Source organism: Typopeltis vanoorti, chromosome 18 (genome assembly GCF_054136105.1).
Source record: "Typopeltis vanoorti isolate ZY-2024b chromosome 18, IOZ_Tvanoo_1.0, whole genome shotgun sequence".
Taxonomy (NCBI): domain Eukaryota; kingdom Metazoa; phylum Arthropoda; class Arachnida; order Uropygi; family Thelyphonidae; genus Typopeltis; species Typopeltis vanoorti.
In genome coordinates this window covers 104353964-104380713 of record NC_143566.1, presented here as the reverse complement: position 1 = coordinate 104380713, position 26750 = coordinate 104353964, and the positions used below count along the sequence as shown (strand labels likewise).

The following is a 26750-nucleotide window of genomic DNA, read 5'->3' as shown; positions in this document are numbered from 1 at the left end:
CATTAAGAAATTAAAAACTTAGATTTCTTGCCATCGCACGTGCAAATGTAGAGAAGTTGCCAACAGAGGTTTGGGACAGTTGATGGGAGCTTACGACTTATTTATTTTAGTGGTTTATCCCGAAATTGGAGAAATAAATTAGTACTTTTGGGTTGACGGTTCTTTTAAAAAGAAAATAGAAGAGAAAAAAGAAACTGAACTTGTCCTTCAAAAATTACTGGTAAGTAATCGTTAACCGCGGAAACAATCAACTTCCAACTTTATTTCGCTGATCATATGCTGTACTTGTTTACATTTCAACTTAGAAACAATTTGAATACCTACTTCAAAAAAATACTAATATTTACCAGAAAATTTCGTATACAGCGCTTCTGAGTAAACTAAGTATTTAAAAAAATCCGGGGAAATTAAATGTTCGGTCTCTAGAGCCACTTCAGGCCTCCAGTAAGCAAGGGACTGGACAACGAAAAGCATCAGTCAGCTAAAGACTATTACATATATCCACAACATTGTCTTCGAATTCAGCCAAACGGACGGAGAAGCGAAGACGACACTCTCTCCGCTCTGACATTCAGTTTACGTAAATATTCAATTAAGAACATTTTAACGTCTATTTCATAGTTTGAAGTCCCCAAGGGTCAACTAGTTGATCTAAGACTGTGATTTACAAACTATAAATTGGAACATTTTGTCTTCTAGTTAACCGACTATTTTTTATTTCGATATAAAAAAGAATTGTAAATTTTAAATAAAGAAATAATTAGGAATGAGTAATTAGATAAGTTTAGTATTACTTGTATATTTTGTTATTTATCAATCCACCACTTTAATTTTTCAATGCTTAAACATTAATAATGATAAATATAATAATTCAAACAAAAAAAAACAACAATTTTATTTTTATAACAAGGTTTTTCTGGAGAAATGTTTGAGCAAATTATCGCACATATTAACTTGTGTAGCAATCATTTATTCAAATATCTTAATTACCTTCTGGATTTCGGATTTTTCCTACGAAGAAATTCTCTATAAGTCCATTTGTTATTATCCAAATCCCTAAACCTTGTTGATTATCATGAAAATCCCTGTTTTGCTTATTTTTCCACCTTTACTGGAAGTCAAACTGAACTCTGAGAAACTTCAGCATGTCCTGGCAGCCACGTGCTGTCTGCCATTCCCTCCACAGGCAGTCGACTGGCCTCCACAGGCGGGGCTGTATTTATGACGATGGGCCAACCTTCCCGAAGAAGCCTGTCATTCACTAGCGCCTCTCCACCGCTCTTTCTCTCACACGCGCCAGCACAGAAAGAGAGAGACAGATGCAGCAAGCGAATCTACAGACGCGTTCTGTGTGCGGACTCTTCTCCAGTCGCGTGCTTCCTCAGTGCACAAGTTAGGTCACCTCCGAGTGTCCTGGCCATCAGCCGCGGCGCTGAAACTGCACGCGCTTGGAAAGCTGCCATACTTTTGAAGAGAAGTCGGGAGTCGGCCTTTTCCATCGTCACCTGCGCTCGGGACGGACGCTTACCTGTATGTGAAGTGTTTTGTGTGTATTCGCAGTGTCTCAGTGATCCACGAAACTTTGGGTTTACTTTTAAGGATCCCATTAAAGTTACTTTCGAAGGTAAGCCACTGCTAAGTTTTATAAAACCTTGATTGATGTCATTTGTTTTCGATTCGCTATCTTTTGTGTGCGCTTAGCCTGACACAGATGCGAGTCAAAACTGCCTTTTGTTTCTCTGTCAACTGGTTTGACGTTTAAAAAAAAAATGTTTGTTTTCTTTAGTTGAATAGAACGAAATACTATCATAGTGAAACTGCATTTAAAGTGTTTTATAAATGCATATTTGTGACACGAAATCTACTTAATGAAATCGATTTCTTGTTAATATAAATAATGTTAATTTCTACCGTTATTGAAATTGATAGCTTTCCGTTTCACTCAAAACATGTTCATTCTGTGAAATGTACATACAAACAAACAAACAAACAAACAAACAAAAACAGTCACAATGAATCGCGTGAACGTTGCTCGTGCTGCTGCAGTAAAAAGAACTTGTCAATTTCCGGTTCATTCGCTGGCTAGCTGGAAATGCTCAGAAAATTCCAACAATGAGTCGCGTGCATTATTCGTGCTATTGTAATAAAAAGAACTTGTCGGTTTTACCGCTAAAGTGTTGCAGGTTTTTATAACTACGCCAAACATAAGCACAGAATATATTCAAAGTTACTCACATTTAATATGCGCTTAATAGAACTGCTCATCGAAAGAAAAGTCAGTGGCATTTTCCGATGGGATTTTTTGACTCACTTTAGCAAATCGTTAGTGATAGAAAGAAAAAAAAATCTGTTTGCATCTTTCATACTCCCAAATGTATTTACTTTGCTTTAGTTCAAGGCTGTGTTTCTGGCTAATTATCTTCTCTAACAATACGCTTGATGAATGTGTGATTTAATTAATTATCTCCGATGACAACTTTAAATTAAAAAGAGTCACAAAAATGTTATTCGATTTAATTAATATCCTTGATAATTACCTAAGAGATTCATTATTGATAAAATAGTTAAGTTCGAAGATGTTTTGAGAATAAAAGTTAGTTGATCTACTTTGCTGAGAGAATTAGAGTATCTTTATTTTTGGTATTCTTTTCAAATCAAAAATATAAAATAGTAATCAAGCACGCCACCTTTTACTGCTTACTTAGTGAAGGTAATTGCTAAAATTAGGTTCTTAAACATTTTAAAAATTATATAAAATTTATGAAAATATATATAAATATAAATTATTAAAAATTTAAAAATAAATAATACCAATTTATAAATTTAGAAAATTATAAAAATATTTTTCTATTTTATATTATACATTATTTTCTATTTTAATTTTAATTTTAAATTTATTTTGTTTTATTTAAAGAATCTTCTATTAATATGAGTTATTAGGATCATCTTTTTCTTGGTAGGATAAGTTTTTATTTTGTGTGATGGTCCCTCTTTAGTCTAAGAATTATTTGTATTTTTTTTTTAAGTTTCTTAAGAATTTATTAACCTCTCTTACATTCTTGTAATTTTCGGTTAGTGTAATGGTGAGAAGGATAATGAAACCTTCATTCAATTGTTCTCACTTAAGTATATAAAGTAAGATTGTTTGATCTTTTGTATTTTTGTATTTCTTCAACACGATTTGTTATTGCGTTTAATCACAATAATAAGTACCCGAAGAAAAGTTGCGTCACCTTTTTTAAACATACGTTAATTATTCCGTGGTAATAAATTTAAAGGCTATAAATGTCAAAATATCCTTTTAATCAATTATTAATAAACCCTAAATAAACAAAAACTAATATTTCAAGTACTCATTCTCTGAGATGGATACAAAAAAAAAACGAAAGGTGCAGCTGCGAGTCGCGAGCTCATTACTTCGTAATAGAGAAATTACAGTAGCGAAAGAATTTTTCAATTTCACTACAACACGTTTTGCTAAAATTACAAGCAAAGCAAATTCTAACAATCATTTGCAAACTAAAATTGCTCGTTTTCTGCAGTAGAAAAAGAACTTCAACTTGTCAGTTTCACTATAGTCGCGAGCTCATTGCTGAAATTAACAAAAATTAACAAACAAACAAAAAAAGTAATGTGTCACGAGAGAATTGCTCATGAAACAGCTGTGAAAAAAATTGTCAGTTTCACTATAGTGCGTTTCACTAACATTATAAACAAAAAAAAAGCAACAATGAGTCGCGAGCTCATTGCTCAAATTAATAAAAATTAACAAAAAAAAAAGTAATGTCACCAGCAAATTGCTCATGAGACTGTAATGAACAAAACTGTCAGTTTCACTATAGTACGTTTCGCTAACATAACCAACAATAACAACAAATAAGCAACAATGAGTCGCGAGCTCATTGCTCATGATAACTGCAGTAGAAAAGAACTTGTCAATTTCACTACAACTCGTCTCACTAAAGTTACAAACAAAAAAAAAGTAATGAGTCGCGAGCGAATTGCTCGTGAAACAGCAATGAACAAAATTGTCACTTTCACTCTAGTACGTTTCACTATAAACAACAGACCAAAAAAAGCAACAATGAGTCGCGAGCTCATTGCTCATGATAACTGCAGTAGAAAAGAACTTGTCAATTTCACTACAACTCGTTTCACTAAAGTTAAAAATAATAATAATAAAAAGTAATGAGTCGCGAGCGAATTGCTCATGAAACTGCAATGAACAAAACTGTCACTTTCATTCTAGTACGTTTCACTATAAACAGCAGACCAAAAAAAGCAACAATGAGTCGCGAGCTCATTGCTCATGATAACTGCAGTAGAAAAGAACTTGTCAATTTCACTACAACTCGTTTCACTAAAGTTAAAAAAAAAATAATAATAAAAAGTAATGAGTCGCGAGCGAATTGCTCATGAAACAGCAATGAACAAAACTGTCACTTTCATTCTAGTACGTTTCACTATAAACAACAGACCAAAAAAAGCAACAATGAGTCGCGAGCTCATTGCTCATGATAACTGCAGTAGCAAAAGAACTTGTCAATTTCACTACGACACGTGTCGCTAAAATTACAAACAAACAAAAAAGTAATGAGTCGCGAGCCAATTGCTCATTAAACAGCAATAAAAAATGAACTTGTCCGTTTCGCAAAAAGAAATATTTTGATGTGTTTTAGTTACAGCTATATAAAAACAATACAATATACGTATGATTGCGTTTTTTTAGCGTTTGCTTTACAAAAGATTGCTCTTTGTGAGGACATTCTCATCCTTTTGGATAACAAGCTCTTAAAAAATTTACAAAACAATATCGGCGATTCATGAAAAATATAAATGCTTTGATAAATAAATAGAAAGCAGATAAATGATCAAAAGAAAACAAGAATAGCGAAATAAATCAAAAGAAATGGAACGAAAGTTAAAGAAACAAAAAAAAATAAAGAAAAAGTCAGAAATGTGTGAAAGTTTGTTTGCGAGAGTTACGAAGGTGTGGGAGGCATTTGGGTGAGGGAGGATCTATCAGAAAAGTTCGTTCTAAAAGAAAGTTCATTGCTAGAAGAAAAAGAAGAAGACTTTTTGTGTCCATCTCCACTTGATATGATGCCAAAATCACGTTCCACTTCTCCATCACAGAATTGAACTCCCAGGGAACGTGTGACAGGCCACACAGTAAATGGGCATTTTATGGAGCGAAAAAAATGTCTCCCGATGTTTATGACAGATGAGTTTTCTTGGGTGGGAATTTATTGTTTAGACCGCTGCATCCTTAGAATTTCGATCCAATACGAGAATGATTGTGGCGAAAGATTTTTCCCTCAACATTCCGATTCATAATATCTTTCTTCGCTAACAGTTTAAAAAGTCAGTGAAAGGGAAAAAAGCAATTAAATCCTTCCTTTTAAGTGTTATGAAGTAACTACAAGTAATCTACAGAATTCAGAAAGCGGCAGAAATCGTCCAAAATTTGGAAACATTTTGTTCGCGGCATTCTTATACAAAAGACTATTTTAACTTGCATGAACGACGAATAGAATTTGGCTGAAAATTTCGTTTTAAGTCATTGCTAATTATCCAATGATCGGTAAGGCACAACAGATTTCGTGTGGAAAGGCCACAGTTTGAATTCAGTTGCTGTCCGTCGGGTTTCGACGACGCCCTTTTTCATCAAAGGTGAGTTAGCAAGCATCATGCGGAGGCAGAAGGTTTTCCCCAATCTGAAACTGGGGTTAATCATCCTGCAAAACAAGCAAACTGTCCAGAACACGTGAAGTTAGAAGACATCAATACACTGGCCTCAGGAGCCTAAATTTAGTTGCTTCGGCAGTAATTAAAACAACCAAACACTGTACAGAACTTGCAGATTTTTTATTAGTTACGGAAAACCACATCACGTAATTGCCCTTCCATTTTCGGCTTCACAAAGGGTCCTTTCTAAAGCATATTTCATGACAGTTGGTAATGTTTTTTTTCAAAAACATTACCAGCTGTCATGAAATATGCCTTATTTCATGACAATAAAAAAAATAGAGGAAAAAAAAAAGCTGCAAGCCGTATTTTTTTTTTTTTTTTTTTTTTTTCCTGCCCAAATGTTCTCGTTGAGCTGTTGGATTGTCTGGCTCTTGTTCACGAAAAGGTGTACGTTTAGGTAACCTCCCCAAACTCGGGAAAAAATTAATAATCAAAGAAGATATCTTTATGAAGGAATCCATTGATGTTTTTCTTGAACAGCTGAAGGCTGTGTGTAATCTATGCGATGAAAGAATGAGGGGGGGGGGGGCAGATTATAGAGATTGATGATGCAATGAAGGAGGAGACTGCCATTAAGGCCACAAATGGATGAAGTAGATGAGGAAAGATGTTTTGAAATTACGTTTGATAATTTTTTTCTTTTTTTTTTTGGCGTTTTAATTTTTTGATGATTGGCTTTTTTTGTATGTGTTTTATTTGTTTTGTTGGATGGCAGAGACTTTATCCCTTTCAACTAAGTAGGCAAGTGTTATTGTTAGATCTTATATAATCGTTTTTATATATAGAAACGATATAAGATTTCAATCTACTCAAGATATACGAACAATGAGATCTGGACATTCATTAGCATATTCATACACGCTTATGTTTCAGAATTAACGTCCCCCGTAAGATGCAGATGGATAAAGGGAGTTGGAACCAAAGAAACAATCGGCCAATTTGTACATTTTTCCAATTGTTGTGATGATGAAAAAAAAAAAAGACAGAGAGGGGGGGGGAGGGATGTCGGTGCAGGGAAGAACTAATAGGACAATCAGGGGTGGTGTTAGAGAGGTACACAGATAGCATCTTCGTTGGGGTGGTTCTCTTTCGGCGAACCAAGGTCACGTAACTCCGCAAATGGATAGCGTGACGTCACGGTGTTTTATTCGAAGTGCTTGAGGATTTCCTTCCCATTAAGTACATCCCCCCCACAAGGTTGGGTTCGCGTTGATGCGAAGGTTATTAAAACGCAGAAAACATTTCGATGATTGGAGATGAGAATCCACAGCTGCCCCCTCGTTAAAATCCCTGCCGAAGAGGAACAATTACCACTCGGTAATGGAAGTCAAACGATTGGGTTGCCGTATAATTTACCGTCTTAATCAGGTGATGTTTACCTGTAAGCACACGCACACATACACACGCATAAATACGCACGCACGCAAAATATAACTCGGTCTCTTGTTCCGTAGCTGCTCAAATAGCATCATTAGTTTTTAAAAATAGCTCCGACTTTATCTGGCGGAATCGGAAGGCAGTTTTACAAATGGAAGCGTCCAGGGTTGTGTTTCAACTGCATCTGCTTCATTCCTTCCATTTGGGTGCCTGTCAATAATCCTTTCCCTCTATTATCCTCTCTGTTATTTCATTATTCTAAAATGCGTAGGATTTTATACGCTTCTGATTCATTTTCACTGTTGCTTTCCTCCCTCTTTGTCTTTTTCCCTCTCTCTCTCTCTCTCTCTCTCTCGTGTTTTTTCTCTCTTTCTTTCTGTCTCCTTTTATTTCTTTTTATTTTTTCTTCCTTTTTCTGTTTCTTCCTTTTATTTCTGCTATTTCTTTTTCATTCTTTTTTCCCCTGTTCTTTCTTTCTCTCTCTCTCTCTCTCGCTAGGCGCGCGCGCGTGTGTGTGTGTTCGACCATTTCCATTCCATTCATGTAACATTGCCAGTAGCCACTGTTAGTCGAAAATACGAACCGAACCCTTTAACATCGAATTAAAATTCCGTCAGTCGAAATCTCACAGTCGAGCAGCTCTGAGGGGGGGGGGGGGATTACACCCCGCAAGCATGGAAGACGAAACTGCAAGGGACTGTGATCAATATCTTGGAAATCACAAGCTGTTAACTAACTCCCTTTGTGTTTACGCGCCACAGAAATTAGTTTTATGCAGTTGGCACCCCGTTCATCTCTACTGGAATGACACGTTGTTCCCCCCCCCCCTTCTAATTCATTTGCACTATTCTGAGACGAAGGAGCCAACGCAGTACGTGACCCTAGTGGCGGGGAGTGGCAGTTCCTGTCTCGTTTACTTTCTTCTCTCATTCCATGCTCGCGACGTGTGGAATTATTAGTGTAAACAAGACAAAAGGACGCGCGACACTTTTATTAAGTCGGGTGACCACTCACAAAAGCAGAGCGACCTCATACGTCTGGACGAGATTCGAGATGAGACTCGCCACAACTTGCTCATCTTTCATTTTTCTTATTATGAGATGTGCCCAACAGCAGACAAAGGAAGAGTCTGCTTGAGTAAGCTCCTCCCAATAGAATGTTTTCAGTGCAAAATATAATTAACTGGCTTCGATCTTCATCGAACCTATTCACTTTGCTATCCTCTGCTATCTAAACTCATCGTAACACCACCTAAGCAGAGTCCATACGGGGACCAAGAAGGGAAGATCAAATTGCTTCAGTAACACGGATAAGAAGCTCCGTACGGTACTATCCTTCTCTAAAAAATAAACAAAATAGATTGATCCCAATCCGTGGAAATTACCTTTAACTGTTTTGAGAAATTCGATTGGTCTGCCTGGCCACTGTATATCATAACAGGACCATTTTCACCTAACTAAAAGAAATTCACCAAGTGATCACTTTCCTTCATATTATATAGCACCTCCTTTAGCATTCCAAATTATAAGTTATTTGCCTTTGAATGGATATCTTGATCTCACGGTAACAGACTTTATTTGTGTAAGGAACTGGTTGTTTTATATTTAAAAAAAAGCATTGGAAATAAATCATTCTCTTATTGTGGGACCATTTCCTGTAATGTATACGCGGTCTGTAATTTGTTGTCTTTTTGTTATATCTATTTTCAAAATAAGTCATTTTAAACGAATTATGGACTCTACAACTTATAATTATTCGACGTTTCGACCTTGGTATGAAGGTCATCATCTGAGTATACAGAGACAAGCCAAATTAAATTTCACAGTATGCGGAAGAGACAATCATTTGATTAAGTTATTCTACTGGCGTGACCTCTAGTGAAAATAAAATTAAAATAAATGAAATAAAATAAATTAACTACATCAAAGCTATATTCTATTTAAGACCACATCGGGGAAACAATCTTTCTTACAGATAGTTTTGTGAAGATGATGTCCTAAATTAACATGACAATTGTTATATTAGATTTAGGATCCTGGATTAACTATGATTCTATTTATAGTTAACTCTTAGGGAGAAAGATCCTACCCACTTACTCACAGTGGGTAGAAAACGTCTACTCACTGAACCTGTCTTTAGTTTGTTCTGCTTTCTTCCTATCCTGCTACTGCTTCCAACAGTGTAATCCAACCAGAATTCTGAAGACTAATCTACCTTTTTAATGTTCAGCTGTCCAGCATATGTTCCTTGTTCATTTAGTTTTTGTGCGAACAAAAACAAAGCAAGTGAAATTGACTGCAACAATGAGCTCAAATATTTCTGTATAAATGCAGTCAACAATACAATCTATTGTTTGTGACTGCTAACAGAGAATCATACAAATAAATCTCACCTTTCCCCGCTTCTGTTAGTATAAAAATAGAAAAGTATGTCACTGGGCAAGGACTACTGATGCTGGATTGTAAAAGGTGGCATTGAACTCAAGTTACTGCTGAATAATACTGATGCGAGAATCAGATTATGAATAGCACAGAACAAGCAGATGGATCCATTGCATGTTGCTTGTTATACAACATTCTTTTCCTTTGTTGGATTTTGGACCTGTTGACTAATGTTCTTCAGCCAAATGTATTTCACCTTAGGTTTTATTTGTTATGGGCCTTTCTTAGCAGGGGCGAATGCTGGTCTTGAAATCCACGCTTGCTCTTGTTATCATTCAGGGAGTGAGAGGTGTGATTGAAGTCTGATTAGCGGAATAATGAATTACTGACCATTTAAAACTATATATTTAGAAATTTATGTACATTTGATCATACAAATACAACATTTATTTTACAAATGATATTCTATCTTTTTCAATTTAGCTACTTGAATACAAATTCTACCCTACGGTTCTTTATGAACTGGTAAATAACATCGCCATAAAAAAGTTGGTTGCAACTTAATTTTCCCAAGCAACACGCACACTTGTAAAGGCTGGCTGAAGCTCACTGGTTAGAGCTACTTTGACTGCGTGTGACCTGTGTTTAAGCAAAGGGGTGAGATGACGTGGAGGGAGCGGAAATGGCTATGCGCGAGCATGAAATCACAGTGCTGTACCGAGGACCTAGAAGCTCCAACAACCGAGCAAGCCAATGGAGCTTTCACTAGACGAGCAAGCATCGACCTTCGATGCACAACGCAAAGCTCAATTATTGCCGCGCAAGCTAAAAACGTCTTCTGTCTACAAAAATAAAAGCCTAAATGGAATGCTTATAAATGCATGCATTTATTAACAAATAATACTTCTTTCTCAATTAATGAGCTTGTGCAGCAATCATGGAGAATTTCGGCACTGTTTCTTAGTAAACTACTCTTATCATTGTGAATGAGTATCCAATGTTAGCCCAACCCATGAAAGACCCTTTGCCTATAGTACATTGGTACCATGAGTAGGCTAAGAATTAGATCATCAAGAAATCCTGCTCTAGAGACCAAACATAGATCTTATGAACCTTTTTAAAGCCATTTCATGCCTCCATTAAGACAGGGTGGTCGTTTGATATCAGGATAGCAACACGAACATAGTCTTCCATCTGAACACTTACTGAGAACTCAACCATAACTTCAACATTTGACAAGTTTTCGTCTGCAAATTAGCAGAAGGCGTACATGATGGAGTGTGTCATTTTGGATAGTTGGATTTTGTGTTAAATTACTGACTATGCGCAGTGGGTTTCGAACCTGCAGCCTAGCGATCGGAATCCAACCCTAGATACGTTGACATTTGGCCAACGAAGCCTTATAATTGGCATAATAGTAACACCCGTAATCATACGCTGTTTCAATATGTAAAATCGTGTCACTCGTTTTAAGTTCAGATTACTTCGTAAATATTGTGCTAATCCCAAAAGAAATGTAAGGTTGTAATAAGTTTTCTTCAATTTTGTGAAAGGATCTGAATAAAGCGATCTAGGAATGTCACACGAAGCCAAGAAGTTACCGGAGTCAACATCTTGGCTTTTCAAAGAAATCGATAGGATATTTTGGTGTCTAAGCTTAATATAACCAACCCAGTCTGTCCGGAGACTTCAATTTATGACTTAAAATAATTAGTTTTCCCCTACTTAATATCTATTGATTGGATTTCACTGATTGAAATGTATTGATCCATATCCTCTGGAAATTAATGTCAAATGCCTGGATAAATTTTAATGGTCACCTAGCGGAGAGTGGTAAAACTTTTAGCACAATTTTCCCTTTAATACATCTTTTTGAAGACAACATTACAATCTACTGTAGCAAAGCGAAATTTTGGTTCCCAATTTTTGAACAGACATCGGTATATCATAATCCCAAGTAGTAGACACATCTTAAGAAAGCTCTTGTGCATGTCTCACACTTTGTTTCACTCGCAATTTCTTTTCTTTCTTTTTCTACTTTTTTTTTCTTTTTTTGCTAAGCCTAATTGGTCGCATATCACCACCCTGCTCGTGTTATACTTTATTGCCTGGTGATTACTATAATGAACAGGACGGAGTGTTTGGCAGAATGCCCACAACTACACGCTTTGCCAAAGTGTGATCATAAAATGTTCGTTAAGTTCTTTGACTGTTTCAGAAAGTGATGAACTTGACTTTTTCCAAGTAGTTTGAACCTACAACGACAAATCCCGTAACCTTGATCGCATACTAGAAGAAAATTGAACTCCATAAAGTACACCATCTCCAAAAACTTCCAACTACAAACCATCAAATTTCATCGTTACAAATGTTCGCAGTTTTTTTTTGGGGGGGGGGGGGGATAGGAGAAGGGAAAGACGATATGTAAAATTCCCGTGGTGTAGCGAAAGCAGATAAGTTGTAACATTATAGTTTAAGTCGTAATAGACCACATTTTCAATGTCGTTACGGGAAAATTCAGAGTGGTGTTAATGAGTTTAAGTCCATTCTGTGACTCCGCCAGCCGCGTGACATTTGTTGGTTAATTACTTGCAAATGGTTGCAAAGTATGACTTCACCGTAGGACGTACTTTTATCATCTAGCATTACTTCAATATTTTACCGTTTTTCGTCTATTAGTTGTAGCATAAATCAGTAGAGGGCGTGATCAAAGTACGTTCTTTTAGATGCATGATTTCATTTAGGTTAGTGCATATTTGCATAATTTTCGTTTTTGATATGAAATAGGTGACAGGATGTACACTACGCCACCAAAACTATCTGAACACTGGAGATATAGAAACTAAGATCAAAATAATATTTGGATCTTATACATATATATCCTTTTGGTATTACAGTAAATAGAGACATCCATCGTCATTCTTTATAGCTGGGACAACGCAGTCTACTTATGAGAGATACTATCCAAAAGTTTCGGGAATTTGACCGTAAAAAATTACCTTAGGTCATAGTTTCTTCCTCTCCTTCACGTTCGTCCCCTTAGGCATGTATACAGCGATCCCAGAGGTTTCTCCGTGAATCCATGCATCCCTAGAAGTCTTCAAGTGTGGCTGTGTTAGTACCTCCTGTGATTCTACCTGGATCTTCTCGTGCGCTGTTCAAATACTCAATTTGGGTAGAATGTCGTTGTATTTACTACATTGTCACCATCCAGTTTCTCCCGAACTGTAAAGAGATTAATAATTCCAAAGTACCCTCTTCCAGTGGTCCCGAGTCCGGTGTTCCCGAGTCTAGTGTACCGGTATCATTGCACCACGAGTGCTTTTTGGTGCTGCAGAAGTGTTCAGATACTTCGGCAACATAGTGTAGTGATGGAACAGCTGTCTTTGAAATCAACAATACACATTCCGAAGGATTTAGAGATAAAATTCAGTTGCGGGGAAACACTATAGCTAATAGGGAATGCATCATTTGAATGACTTGTTCTTCCTGTTTGGAGATTATCTTGTTATCCTGGAATCCTTGGTCAAATCCTCTGTGATCCTTTAAGACATTGGAGATGAAAGTAGACGTCAGCAAAGAAGAATTGATTAGAAACGTTTCTAAAGCTAGAAATGTGGTTAAAAAAAAAAAAAAACCTCCCTCAGGAAAATGGATTAAAATTGATCTAGACATGAATTTATTGTTCACAATTAATATCGTATTGCGGAAATAGTAGGAGTCCATTTCTGTGTAGTGGATGATGAGTCCACCGTGCTTTAATAATAACATTAATAAGTTTAAAGCTCTTTTTATTTTTAATTAAAAACATTTTTAAAATAATTTTAAGCTGCAAGAGGATGTCATTCTGTTTGTAGCTGCTTGGCTCACCCGGGAATGTATTTCGAAAATTTTTTTTTTCTTTTCATCCATCTATAATATGATGAATTTTCTTCGCCTACCGCACTTACCGTAAGACTTGCACGTTCTCTGCGCATTCTAAAAAGGCATATATTTATCGCTAATCTATAGACGTTTCTAAATATAAGTTGCGTGTAGCATGCATTTGAAAGTGGCAAAAATAATATAGAAGATTTCTTCCTCCCCCCCCTTCCTTTGATATTTAATGCCGATGCGAGAGTATAAAAACAGAAATCAAACATCCGAAGGGTAGTTGAAAAGTTTGTAGTAAATAACTTAATAGCATTTTCATGTTGAATTTTGCTTACACTAGCTGGGTACGGTATGTACAAACACGCATTTCTTTTGCTATCTTAAAAAAAAAAAAATAAATAAATAAAAATAAAATTAAAAAAACGCAACCAAAAATAAAAAAAACAAAAAATATTGTAGTTTTCAGCACCAAAAAGAAATCAACATACTTTACTTACATGAAATTCGCAACGTACAGACGAATTTCATTGGTTACTAGGCGACCGATGAAATTTACAAAACAGTACACGATTGTTGAGATCAGATACGTGACGTAACAATGCGAATTATTTCTTGGCAACAATTCCTACCACTTAGTTGTAATTTTCACTTTTGCCCATTACAAACAATCGCAATCTGACATCACTGATGACGTCATTCATTAGATTTCATTCGCTTATGAAACTTATTAGATTCTAGAATGAAATAACCAATTAAACCAACGTGTGTTTAACATTTGAATTTAATGCAATATCCACATGCACTCATTTCATCTACGTTGAATCACAGACTTCTATTTAATTCTATACATTTGGCCTTGTTCAATTATTCAGCATGCCTTTACTGGAGATGAGTGCGCACACGCAAACCTGAATAGCAATGATAAAGAATTCAATGTCCATAGCTGCGTTACTAGCGACACTGCCCAAGGATAAATTCCGAAATATTATTCAATTTTAATCTTAACAGCAAACATTGTTTCGTCATCTCTGAAATTACAAGTGCGCGCCAAATTAAAAAAATAACAATAAACTGTTTATTTATTAACTTAATAAAAACAAAGGTGATTAAAATACCAAATCATGATAATCACGATCTGGCGGGGGCTTGAAAAATCTGTAGAAAAAAAATTATTTTTTAAACATAGGCATTAGTAGATTTTTTTAGGAATCTCAATTAAATAATTTCGTCGGAAGTTATACTTATTGTATTGCTAAGTTACATAAGAATTGATGCGTTTGCGAGACTTGGGGAGATTTAATTGGTTGATTGGCTTCGTGGACAAAGTTATGCTACAAGGCGTATATGATGTCTGTAAATTGCGTGTGTTTTTTGGTCGATATGTCTGTTTTAGAAGATGAAAACTCGTGTTTTCCTGAAGGATAAAACCTACCACCTTTGTACGGGACTGACTAACTCCCCTTCAGATTCAGATGGAAAAAAAAAAACTTATAATGGTTATTCTCGTACTAGGAGGGATTTAAACCAACGTCTTGTTAACCGAATGGCCGCATCGATACCGAGTGAGCTATGGAGAAAGTGGGGGGGGGGGGTGAATGTGACAGCAATTTAAAAAAAGATTAACAAAATGTTAAAAATAATCTCATAATTGATATGTAAAGCAAATATTGATGTTTCAGAATAGCTGAGGTTCCAAATCACTTCATTCCAGTTCCCCCAAATTGGAAAAATTATACGATCAACATTAATACAAGCGATGATGTCATTGATTCATGTACTGTATATGATGCATGATTTTCATTGTGCATTGTCTGTAATGATGCATGGAAAGCCTTCAGATATATCATGATTATTTAAATTATTATTACGCAACGGTTTTTTTTTTTTTTTTTTTGAAATTCAAACCTGCATAATTAATGTAGAAAACTACAACGCATCCATCTGTGTTAGATGCATCACTATCTGGCTTTACGATGTAAAAAAAAAAAAGAAAGTTAATACGGTATTGTAGCAGTTGCAAAAAAAACTTTTGTTCAGCGAAAACGTCAGTGTAAATGATTACAAATCACACAATGATTTAAATACTCGATAAGGAAACCATTTGAATAAGTCGATTTTTTACCATTTTTGTACTGTTAGATCGTGCGAGAGTTTATAGAGTATCAATAATACCTTCCATTAAGAACGAAACAGATGATGACGCCATCTATCGGTGATACGAAACATCGATGGATAGCGATTGGGGAAAAGCAAATTAATTAGACGGATCGATAAAACTGAGTGTGGAATTGCACTCGAAATATCCGAAGAGATAGCAAGCAATGGAGATAAGAGTCGCAGATGTGTTAAATGCTCTTCAGAGATGAGAAAGAGAAGAAAATAGATAATACAATGGCATAGAGTGAGAGCCGGTAGTCATTAATAAAAGTAGCCACAGAGGTGATCTTGGGTTGAATTACTGAAACGAAACATTTGAGTATGCTTGAAGATTCATTACAGTTAACAATATACAGAAGCATATTTACCTGATGAGTTCAGTTATGACGAAACGGTCGGGTAACTTTCGAAGTCTTGCAAATATAAACATTCCTTAGGTGGATTTCGGCTAGTAAAGTGCGGTTAAAAGATGCTTCGTAATACAAATATTACTCGCTATTGAAGATCACGGTCTTTTCATTGTTCGATGCATTTGCTGATCGATCTGTTTAGGAATGGCATTCATTTAAGTGTGTTTTATTGGGTTTTATATCCCCACCACTTCTTGAAACTTTTTTGCCCTTCTGGGTTTTTCCAGAAATAGGAAGAGCAAAAAGTCGCATTAAAATGGTATTAATAAAAATGAGTCATCGAAGTATATGAGAGAAATATGGATTATATTGATTTGTCTTTTTATTGTCACAAAAGCAAATCACATTTGATACATCACTTAATGTCAGAAGATGAAGTAGCGATTGAAGCAAGCATGTAACTTGATTAACAAAATATTAGTATCTCTTGTAATCTCTCTGTTACAGCGATGATTACATTGAGAAATAATAAAACAAGAATGAAAACACAAAGTTCAATGATTAGACACCTTTTTCATTAATAAAATTTGTATCATTTAGTTCCAAGTCTTACTGTGCTGGTTTTTCAAATTAAATCTTTTCGAAACGGATTAGTTCTTATTCTAGCAGTATGCATGGAAGACAAAACTGCTTCTATTCTCTTTTAAATAATGAGTGTTGAGTCTTTGGAAAAACGAAAAATTTCTTACAGAAGTCATGTTCTAGAATGCCAACCGGATGTCTTTTCGAGGGTATTTTCCTAATTTATGAAGACATAGTTAAATTATTTCCAAGAACAGTGATGTTTAGGGATTCCTTGCATCCAAAAGTAAATATTCTTAGTGAATTATAACCAGGAAGACATATATTTATGACATACCAAAGTGAAACCTAATTTAGGGAGTCTTATTGGTTGCCGGTTAACAATCAATAAATTAACAGACTTTGCTGCACGTAGACAAAGAGCGATGAAAACAAAAAAATATCCGTACTGACCGCTAGATGACAGCACTGTACTTAGTACAAAGTTTCCTCGCTAGGTGTAGTAAAATACAAGGCGCAAAATCATTCATTGTTTATTTTAAGGTTAAAGCGCGTGCTATTTGGAAATAATACTTGGTAAAATGTGATTGTGCGTGTGTATACCTTACACACACCTATTCTTATTCTTATTATTGTGTGACGCCTACAAGCTCTGATCATGGAAGGCAGATCCAAACCACACAATCCTCCATCTGCACACAGTGCCATCTACCGCCCACCAAATTATTTTCCCCTGTAAATTGTGGGTGTTCTCTGGCCGATTTTCCTGTATGCGGGCGAATTTCTGGAATTCAAAAGAACCTTCCTACTTCCGTTATTTGGAGAGTTCAATATCTGGAATACTATACTATTTTATTATACTTTGCACATCCTAAAAAATAAAAGTACATATTTCATTGGTAAGCGATAAAGACTAGGAGTTATTTTAACATCGTAAAATAAGACAACTGTGTGAATATTATGAAGGCATTTATTGTCTTTTGTTGTACACACAACGAAAGATGCTGGGAACTCCCTTTCTGTTATAGACCGACATCAGCGTCCTCTATAGCTAGAAGATATTTATCCATTATAATGGAAACTATTTCTTTCTAATTAAGTTTCCGTAGCACAAAGCAGTGTGTGGTCTGACGACTGAAATAACAAAACTTTGTTAGCTCGTTTCCGAGTTTGGGGTGGGCTGGAATTGCAACTGTTTACAATACTTTCTTGCTAACAGAGTTTCTTCGTAAATAATTCGTATTCTTTCGCACAACAAAATAACAAAAAAACTTTTATCCCTCCAACACACGCGCAGTTCCAAAATCCAATGTAACACTTCGAAGCCGATTCCTGATCTATAATTCAAGCTTTCGTTCGGGAAGAGCCACTCTGGGAGCGAGAGTAGACGTGTCATTTGTTTTAATTCCCGGTTGCACAAGTTTCGCTGTTACAGGAATTCCGTGCGATGGCTCCACTACGGGAGGGAGCTCCCTACAAGCAAACAACAACCTGACTGGGTTTGCCGTGCACTTCTCCGTGTGTATGTGTTTCCTGTTCCGACTTCCGCCAAAATGTCCCGCCACTTTTATCTATCCTATCAACCGATAATCGAATTACAGGAACGCGAAAGGCGCGCTCGCGCGAACGCGGGATAAGGACAGAGAGAGGGGGAGGGAGGTCCGCTGAGCACGTGCACTTAATTATTGTTAGCTGTAAACACCCTCCTTTCGTATTTAACCGCGTTTTCGATGGGTGGGTCGTCGACAAAAACTTCTTCCAAGGCGCCAGAAGGACTTTGCGGTGCCTTATCCACCATCATTTGTTTGGCGTTTTTTTTTTTTTATACCAAAGAGGATGAGGAGGCTCCGCGTTTTTCTTCTGAGGAATTATCACGCTCTGTGACATCCCGAAGAGGGTCATATCACAGAAATAGACACAGGACCCACAACCGTCTTTCTATCCTTCCTAAAAAGGCATTTATTTCTTTCTCAATGAACTGATGCCTATATTTTTAAAATGAGTCACACAGCGCATCTTAAACTTCCCCTCCCCCACAGAAATTAAAATGGACTGGTCCACATCCCTGGTGTTCGTCTTGTCCATAGAAGATAAACTCTGTTATAATTCAATGCGTATATTGTTCGACTCCACAATCACCTTTAGATCTAATGTAAAATATTATCACGAACTTGGGCGTCATCTGCGTCTTTCTATTGCCGAAGTTGTAGTATTAAGATGAGTGCACTTACTATAAATTGTTAATGAAAATTTGATGAATGTATTATTTGTAAAAAAAAATAACGTAATTTTAATTGCTCGACGTATGATCGCGGAAATGATTAGGCAAGAATCGTGCTTTTAGAGACTCTTCAAGGAATCATTTTCCTTTTGGCATTCTTATATAAAATGCATTCACTCAGGGGGGGGGGGGGGCTTTTCAGCCGACAAACGCATCTGGCATTCATTAGAGCTTCAGCCTCCTAAGAGCCGTCACCAGCATCAAACGTAATATTTATTAAAAATAAACTTAAAAATAAAGTTTTATTGATTTATATTAAGGGACTCATGACCCCCCCCCCTCCCCTATAGGAAGAGCATAACTGGTTCATTGTGTTAAATAATCCCTATCATAGACAGAATTCTCTCTTGGTGGATTTTGATGAGAAAATGGTTGTAGACCTTTTAAACAAATCTCCTATCATCTCCTTCAAATCTCGAATTTCAAATCTCCTATCATCTCCTTCTCATCAGTCCCTTAGGACGGGTTGAGTTCCCCCCCCCTCCGATGAGGGGCTTACGACGAATTAATGCAGCCCGTACATCACTCCTCTGCTACATCCCATAAGGGCGATATTCTTGACTGTAATCCGTGTGTGTGTGTTACAGTCGGGAATTGAATCCAGGTCCGACCAAATCTATTAAAGTATGTTTGCAACAAAATGTTATCTTATATTAGGTATAATAATGATAATGATAATAATCCATGATATTTAAGCCTTGATCATAAAGTATCTTAGCCATAATATTAGGAGAACGTGATATAATACTATATATATATATATATATATGTTATGCTATATAAATATATAGGCATAACATCTGGCATTCACCAGAGCTTCAGTCTCCTAAGAGCCCTTACCAGCAACAAATGTTAAAACGTAATATTTATTAAAAATAAACTGAAAAGTTTATTTTAAAAATTGCGAAAAGTTTATTTTATTTATAGCTTCATTTTAAATTACCATAACATAAATAAGGCCATACTTCTAAACACGGCGGTATACCCGATGAAGTCTAAATGGCTTCTGTATTTTAAAATGTATTTTTATGCCTTCTTATGAAAATCGAAAGCCTTCGTAGCTCCGTCGATTCAGACAAAGCTCTTTGGTTGAAGTTACATGGGTTAGAATCCTGTCTAGGACGAGAAGAACCTTTTTCAACTGAAAGTGAGTTAGTCAGTCTGATATAGAGGTCGTGGGATTTTTCTCGCCGGGAAAGTCGGATTTTTAATCCCTCAAGCCGTCACTGGAATAACACATATCTACAGACGTAGAATACTATTGAGCAAGGAACACAACGGCAAACCACTTTGGACGATTATTATTATTATTATTATTATTATTATTATTATTATTATTCGTTAAGAATGTAGCATTGCAGCTCCATCAATCAGTACCTGTAGGAAAGAAGAAGGAAAAGATGGAAAAAATTGACTAAATGAAAAGAGATGCGAATAGAAAGTTGAAGAGAGCGAGATAAATACGGGACATATATACAAAGGACAAGTTATCGAAAACCAGCCGATTTCCATTGAGCAGTTCGTTCACTTTCAAGGAAAAATTCTCAAATGGAATTTCCTCGCCAAGCTGATCTGCCATCGACGGATACCCTCTGAGGAGTCGCGTGCTAAACCGTCATAGAGCCACTAACACTTCGTTTTCTTCATGCATGTCTATGACAAATGGATAGAAGGGGGGGGGGGGAGAATTATCGCGACATCTCTGAAATCACGGCATGCCGATACGACATCGTTAGTGCTCCGCACCCCGTAATGGAGCGATAAAACCATGTGTGTGTGTGTCGTACGCTGTCTGCACTCCGTCGCTAATGACTGCGTCGCAGTCAAACGTCTTGATAGGAGTTCGCATCCGTATCGCTTGCCACGGTTAACTCGCTTCGCATACCCTTATTCGTCCACGGGGGGAAGGGTCCAAAGGGGAAAACTTATAAGACCCTTTTCGTCATACCTAGCGACCAGCATCTTGATGTTCTTCGTTTTAAAGTTTTGTGATTGAGGCGCCATCTATGAACTATCGTCAAAATTAAATAATCACTCAAAATTCTTTTCAAGTATTGATGAGTCGCAGTCCGCTAATAGACGGACCGCACTGGCCTGTCATCGTCGTAGGTTAAGTGAAGCCCGTTTGTCATCTATCTACGTAAACTTTCGTCTTCTGCATGTAAGTTTGTGCCATTTTTCGTCCACTTCCGACGTAGTCTTGAAGGGTGCGTGAATTGACTGTGGCAGCTAGGGGCGTACTCGACGGAAAGGATAAATGAAAATGGCGTGATGCGTTTTGTCCGTTTTTACAAATTAATCTGTCACCTGGCTTGATCCCTATAAGTTTTATAATTGGTTGGGGAAGTTCCGTCGTGAATCTGTCGCCCTTCACACGTGGCACGAACAACCAATTCTTAAAACTAATGAATCCAAGATTGGCTGCTTCTTTTAAGAATATTGCCATCCAATGGTCGTTAACTGTTGACAGTCTGCTACCTCGAGCATCGAATTTGCAACAAACATTTATTATGTTAATATATTGGAGTCAGGGGAAGCCGATCGCGGACTTGGTGGTTGTTTTGACATGTTGAGAACTATAACAAAAATAACTTTAAAAAGTTAATGATAACATTATTAAAGGCTAAATAGGCTAACATTAAAGGACAAAACTTAAAGGGTAATCTTAAAGGACAAAATATAAAGGCAAATCTTAAAAGATAAAAGTTAAAGGCTAACATAAGCTACATTTTGAAAGAGTAAAGGTCTAAAGGATTAAACATAAAACGACTGGAAGTTAAAAGGCTATAATTGAAGGAGAGAAAGGTTAAAAGGCTAACTAATGGTTAATAGACAAAAAGGTTAAAAAGGCAGATAATTAAAAGGGAGAAATATTAAAAGACTAATGGTTAAAAGCAAGAAGATTTAATACTAATAATTAAAATGTTAAAAGATTAAAAGGCTAATATTACGCGAAAGGGTTAGAAATGCCAGCTTGTTAAAGGGCTATTAAATTAAAAGGCTAATGAATAAAACACACTATTTAAAAGACGAAACAATGAAATGTTTGAAAGTCTTGAAAGGCTAATTATTTAAAAAAATTGAAATATATATTAAATATTCTTCTTGCTGTTAAAGAGGATAAGATGATGAAAAGTAAGAAGCAAACAGAGGTGAGAAACAAGAGTTAAAAGGCGAAACATTGAAAAGATTTCTACCGAAGATTTCTAGGCACTCAAGTACGTGACATATAGATGAAGCCACATCGTGTTCCTTACTCAAATTGGCATTATTATGTATATAATAGCGTTCTAATTATGATTTGAATGAATGTCTTTCTTTGAGTGTGTAGCGTTGAAAGCCTTACATCAAGTGTCCACAAGCATCTATTTAAATGCAAGTCTTAAAGAAATCAATATTTAAGTCCCATCCATTGAAACATTTAAATCTCACAAGATCATACATTTTAATATTAACATCTAGCATGGAATTCAGCTGGTGTCTAGGAACATCGAGTTCATCCAGCAGAACCCATAAATTTCCTGATAATCTCCGAAGATCATCTTCGCGCCGGCTTTATTTCAAGCGCGGATTTCCTTTTGCTATCTCTTATGATGTAAATTTTGCAACAAGCAAAGATCGGTCACGTGAAAATTTATTCAATCGATAACGTGTTTTATTAACTTACCGACGAATCCCACTCTTTCTTGTAAATTAGTTGCAGAAAGCCAAGCGATTTAATTAAGAATTGAATTATAATGAACAAAGAGATAGATTACATCATCAGATAGCAAAACTAAGTTTCCCTGAAAGAATTGTGCACGGTTCTTTTGAGCCCCAATCTCAAGTTATTTGCATTCATAAGTTTAAACCCATAAGTCCATACAGACGGTTCTAGCAACCAGAACGATGCTTGTAAATATGACTTTTTGAATTAATTGCAGAGCTAATGCATCATTGGTGATGAAGTTAGCGACGTGCTAATAATAAGGTTAAAATGTTAAACGAAGGCAACAAGAAACCATCGTGTTCATTAATAATTCTCAACTCCACCAACCATTCGATTGATGGTAAACACATGACGAGTAGCTTATTCGATTGTAGAATATAATAATATTTATAAAATTAAATTAAAAATAAATTAATTCCTTCAAGTTTGAATATTAAGTGCGCTATAGTCGATTTAATTATTAAAGGCTATAAGGCTAATGCGTTGAAGCTTTTAATCGATAAAGGCTAAAATAATAAAGTTTAAAAATGTTAACTATTCAAGCTAAAAGGATAAAGTCGGAAAGTTTAAAACATTAACTGCTAAAAGGCTAAAGGTTTAAATCGTTAAAGGCTAAAAAATGTAATTTTAAATCTTTAATGGCTAAACTTAAAAATTTAATTTATGAAAGATTAAAGGCTAGAAATGCAACATTTTAAAACATTAAAGGCTAAAAATGTATCGTTTTAAACATTAAAGACTTAAAATGTAACGTTTTAAAACATTAAAGGCTAAGATGTTAATAATTTCTATGTCTTAAACATTATGGACTAATAAGAGGTTAAGGATTAAGATACAGATTGAGTATTTTTACCTTCTATTAAAGGAAGTATTTTTTGTGTGAACACATCAGTATTTAAATAGATGTTAACTACATCGAACATCTTGTTAACGACATGTTGCCTGTGCCTCTCCTCCTTAACAATGAACGTAAATCATGGGGGATTTATTTCAATTGAATAAAGTTTTCCAAGAACACCTCTTGTACTGTTCACAGGGTCATTGGACATCTAATGCACCTGTAATACAGCTGAAGTCGTGGAAGATGCGATAATAATGGCCGTAATGCCAGCCTCGATCGGCTCTTGATGACTTCAACGATGTTGCTAATATCAGTAATGGCTCAAGCCCCAGACGGTGAGTACCGATTGCCTGGACAGTTCTCTGGGGGAACATCTTCACACTAAAGAAGCTATTGCCGTTATCTGGCGCGATAGAAACTGACTCCTTGTGTATAAACTCGCATGTTTGGAATACTTGGGAGGGAGTTTTAATGATTCTTGGTTGATCGAATTAGCTGTTCATCCACGCTTATGATGGATGAACTGTTTAGTTCCAATTTCCATATGGAAATCAAAGAAATAATCGTGTAATAAATGAAAAAAATATTTCTGCTTGTAATTCTATACCACCAGCTGTTTGTAAGGGTAGGAGGTAAAAGGTTACTCAACTCTGGCTGTAATCCCCCCTTTCGTAAATCCCCACCCACAATTCACTAAGGGAGTACAACTTGGTCACGTGGACCCAAATAGCCACACCTCAATTTCTCTTGTCCTCTTTTCCGAGCTTAATTATGTCCTTCCCTGTTTTAAAGACAGACTTTTACTCTCCGGAGACAGCACGCAAATTATTTTATCATTAAGGAATAATGACGGAGAGATTAATTATTATCTAAGACCTTTAGAGGGGGATCAATGTGCCATACTTTGGTCAATGTACAAATTCTTGCATAATAGTGAAGGTGTTCTCGTAAAAAAAACAGAATGGGATTAATTACCCAAAGATTGCATGCGTTAAGTTTGTTGGATTCTAACGACAATGAAATAGAATAATAAATAGACAGATAGTAAGTTATAGCGCAAAACAAATTAAATTGTATTTAACCTGAGAAACAAAGATGAGTGACATGTTTGTTTGTCCGTCCGTCCGGTAAATTTTAACGCCAATAAATTCTCCATATTATCTTGCATGTGACGATGATACAGGTTATGTTAGAACCCAAAATTTGGACTCCTACAGTAGTTATAAATAATAATCATCATCATCATCATAATAATATTTATTCTTCCACTTTTGGTTTATATTCTAAGAAGAGTTTCTGTACAGGAATATCTACGAAATATTTTCTTACTTAGTAAGAGAGTATATTTTACTTTTAAAAAGTAAACCATTGATTCAGTATACACTATGTTGACAAAGTATTAGACACCTTAGGGTACCATTGTCCTTAGGTACCATGCAAATATTCAGGGAGTGTGTGCGAAGTCTGGTAATAAAAGGTGGGATGTGCTGCATGTTTTGCACTGTACTCAATGTCAATTTATCACGTTCAGCTGAACTGACAGACTTCCAACGTGGGATGGTAGTTGGGTGTCCCATCAGTGGCCTTTCTGTGCGTGATTGCTACCATCTCAGTATATCGAAATCCACCCACACTCACTGACCGAGGTCGACGAGCTCTGTCTCAGAATGTTCTAGCATTCTCACGTCATCAGCGGCGGGCTTTGTAGTCAACCTCGAAAATGCTGCAGCGACATCGGTCAGAACCAGAGTTGGCCGCAGAGAGTTGCATTCCTTAGATTACCACAGAACTGTTGCTGCGAACAAGCCATACATCACTCCCCTCAACGCCAAAAGACGTTTAGACTTTCACTGCGTTTACTGGACCGTAGATGATTGGAAAAGGTTCTGTAGAGCGACGAATCACGCTTCCGTGTCACTCTGATGGTCGCGTTTGGATCTGGAGATTACTTGGGGACGGTTCCTGCACGAGCGTCATTCCAAATGTCAAGTTCTGTGGAGACTCGATAAGAGTATTGGGATCTTTCAGTTGGATGGAGCTCGGTCCATTGGTGGGCGTGACCCAAACCATGACGTCTGAGGCACCTGGACATCCTGAACAACTTCATACGTTGTGGAAGTACTTCAACAGTGCTACAAAGACAGACTCAAAATAATTCAACGTTATGTTTACTTTGTTTATATTAATCCTTTCTTTTTACTTTCTGCATTCAATCAAACTTATAAATAGCAGTTAATTCTTACGCCATCGACGGAAGAAATTTCTTCCGCATAAATGCGTCCTGAATTGACGTAATAAAAATGTTTTAGTAATATTAAAGAAAACTTAAAAGAGTGATTGCCTCAAAATTGATAAAATGCTACGTGACCTTTTAGAGCCGAAAAACTTCAATTTGGCACAAGTAAGATATTAGAATGGAGTATATTATGGATCCATCCATATTTCATAGCCAAATTTAAAAAGTTTCCAAATTGACCATAATAACCTTCAGCATCGAAATCGCCTTGATATGCACTACTTGAAACTAGTGAAACCTTACATACGGGCTCCTGGGCTGACTTTGTGTGTTCTAAATAGTACATATCAAGGCAACTCGGATATGTCTACGATTACACTCTCATAAGTTATCTGGTAAATTTTCGAAGCTTTTTAGCGTCTTTCTATATTTGGCTATAAAATATGAATGGATCCATAATATCCTCCATTTCAATGCAGAACATATTTAAATTAAGAAGTACAGTGCATTTTCTTAAGAACAAAATTCAAGAAATATCAACTTGAGGAATTAAGACTCGTGCAGCCTTTACATGCCTTATCTTCATTTTCTTTTCTTTCTTTTTAGATGAAAAACCATTACGTGGGAGAAGGTCGAAGTACTTCTAATGACGAGCGCGCGCGCGCTTATACCCCCCCCCCCCCTTACGGATGTACTCAGCTCCAGTTCATATTATTAAACATTTCGACCTTGTGTCTCGTAAAATGGCTTTCGTCTAAGAAAAACTCATCTAGATAAGCGGTTCAAAGAAAAAATAATTTCTTTCGTCTTCTCCTGCTCCAAGAGAACTTGTTATATAAGTTCAACGCTTCTCCTTCCTCTAAACCCACCCTTCATATCTTATGCTTCGCTGATTTCAAACCAAATCTATGATCATCCTTTTCCCCAAAAATCAGTCAGAGATTCTCAATTTCAGAACAGGATTTGCGTTATAAAAAAAATAAAGAAACAAATAAATAACGTATAGAAAAATTAAACAAAAAAATAATTATAACAAACCACAGTACTAATGTACCACAGATTAACAGAGTTGAGTGAGAATCCCATAATGCATGGACCAAAACATTATAATCACATACCTAGTAGGAGTTGGGACTCATTTGTTCAAGAAAAACCCCTTGCACGCGTCTTACATTGACCGTACTAAATCACGGAAGGTGTTCTGAGGTATTC

The 26750-nt window shown here is 36.3% G+C and overlaps 1 protein-coding gene across 2 annotated transcripts in view; it reads left to right on the top strand.

Annotated features, from left to right (window-relative positions):
* LOC150097017 (uncharacterized) overlaps nt 1–26750 on the top strand; it is a 126360-nt gene that overhangs the window by 19360 nt on the left and 80250 nt on the right. Inside the window, exon 1 of one of the 2 annotated variants that reach the window (XM_090408389.1) lies at nt 1349–1624. The exons of the other annotated variant lie outside the window; for it this stretch is intronic. The gene's annotated coding sequence lies outside the window, so the exon portion shown is untranslated. Of the gene's footprint in view, nt 1–1348; nt 1625–26750 lie in introns of those variants that run through there. 2 annotated transcript variants of the gene reach the window in all.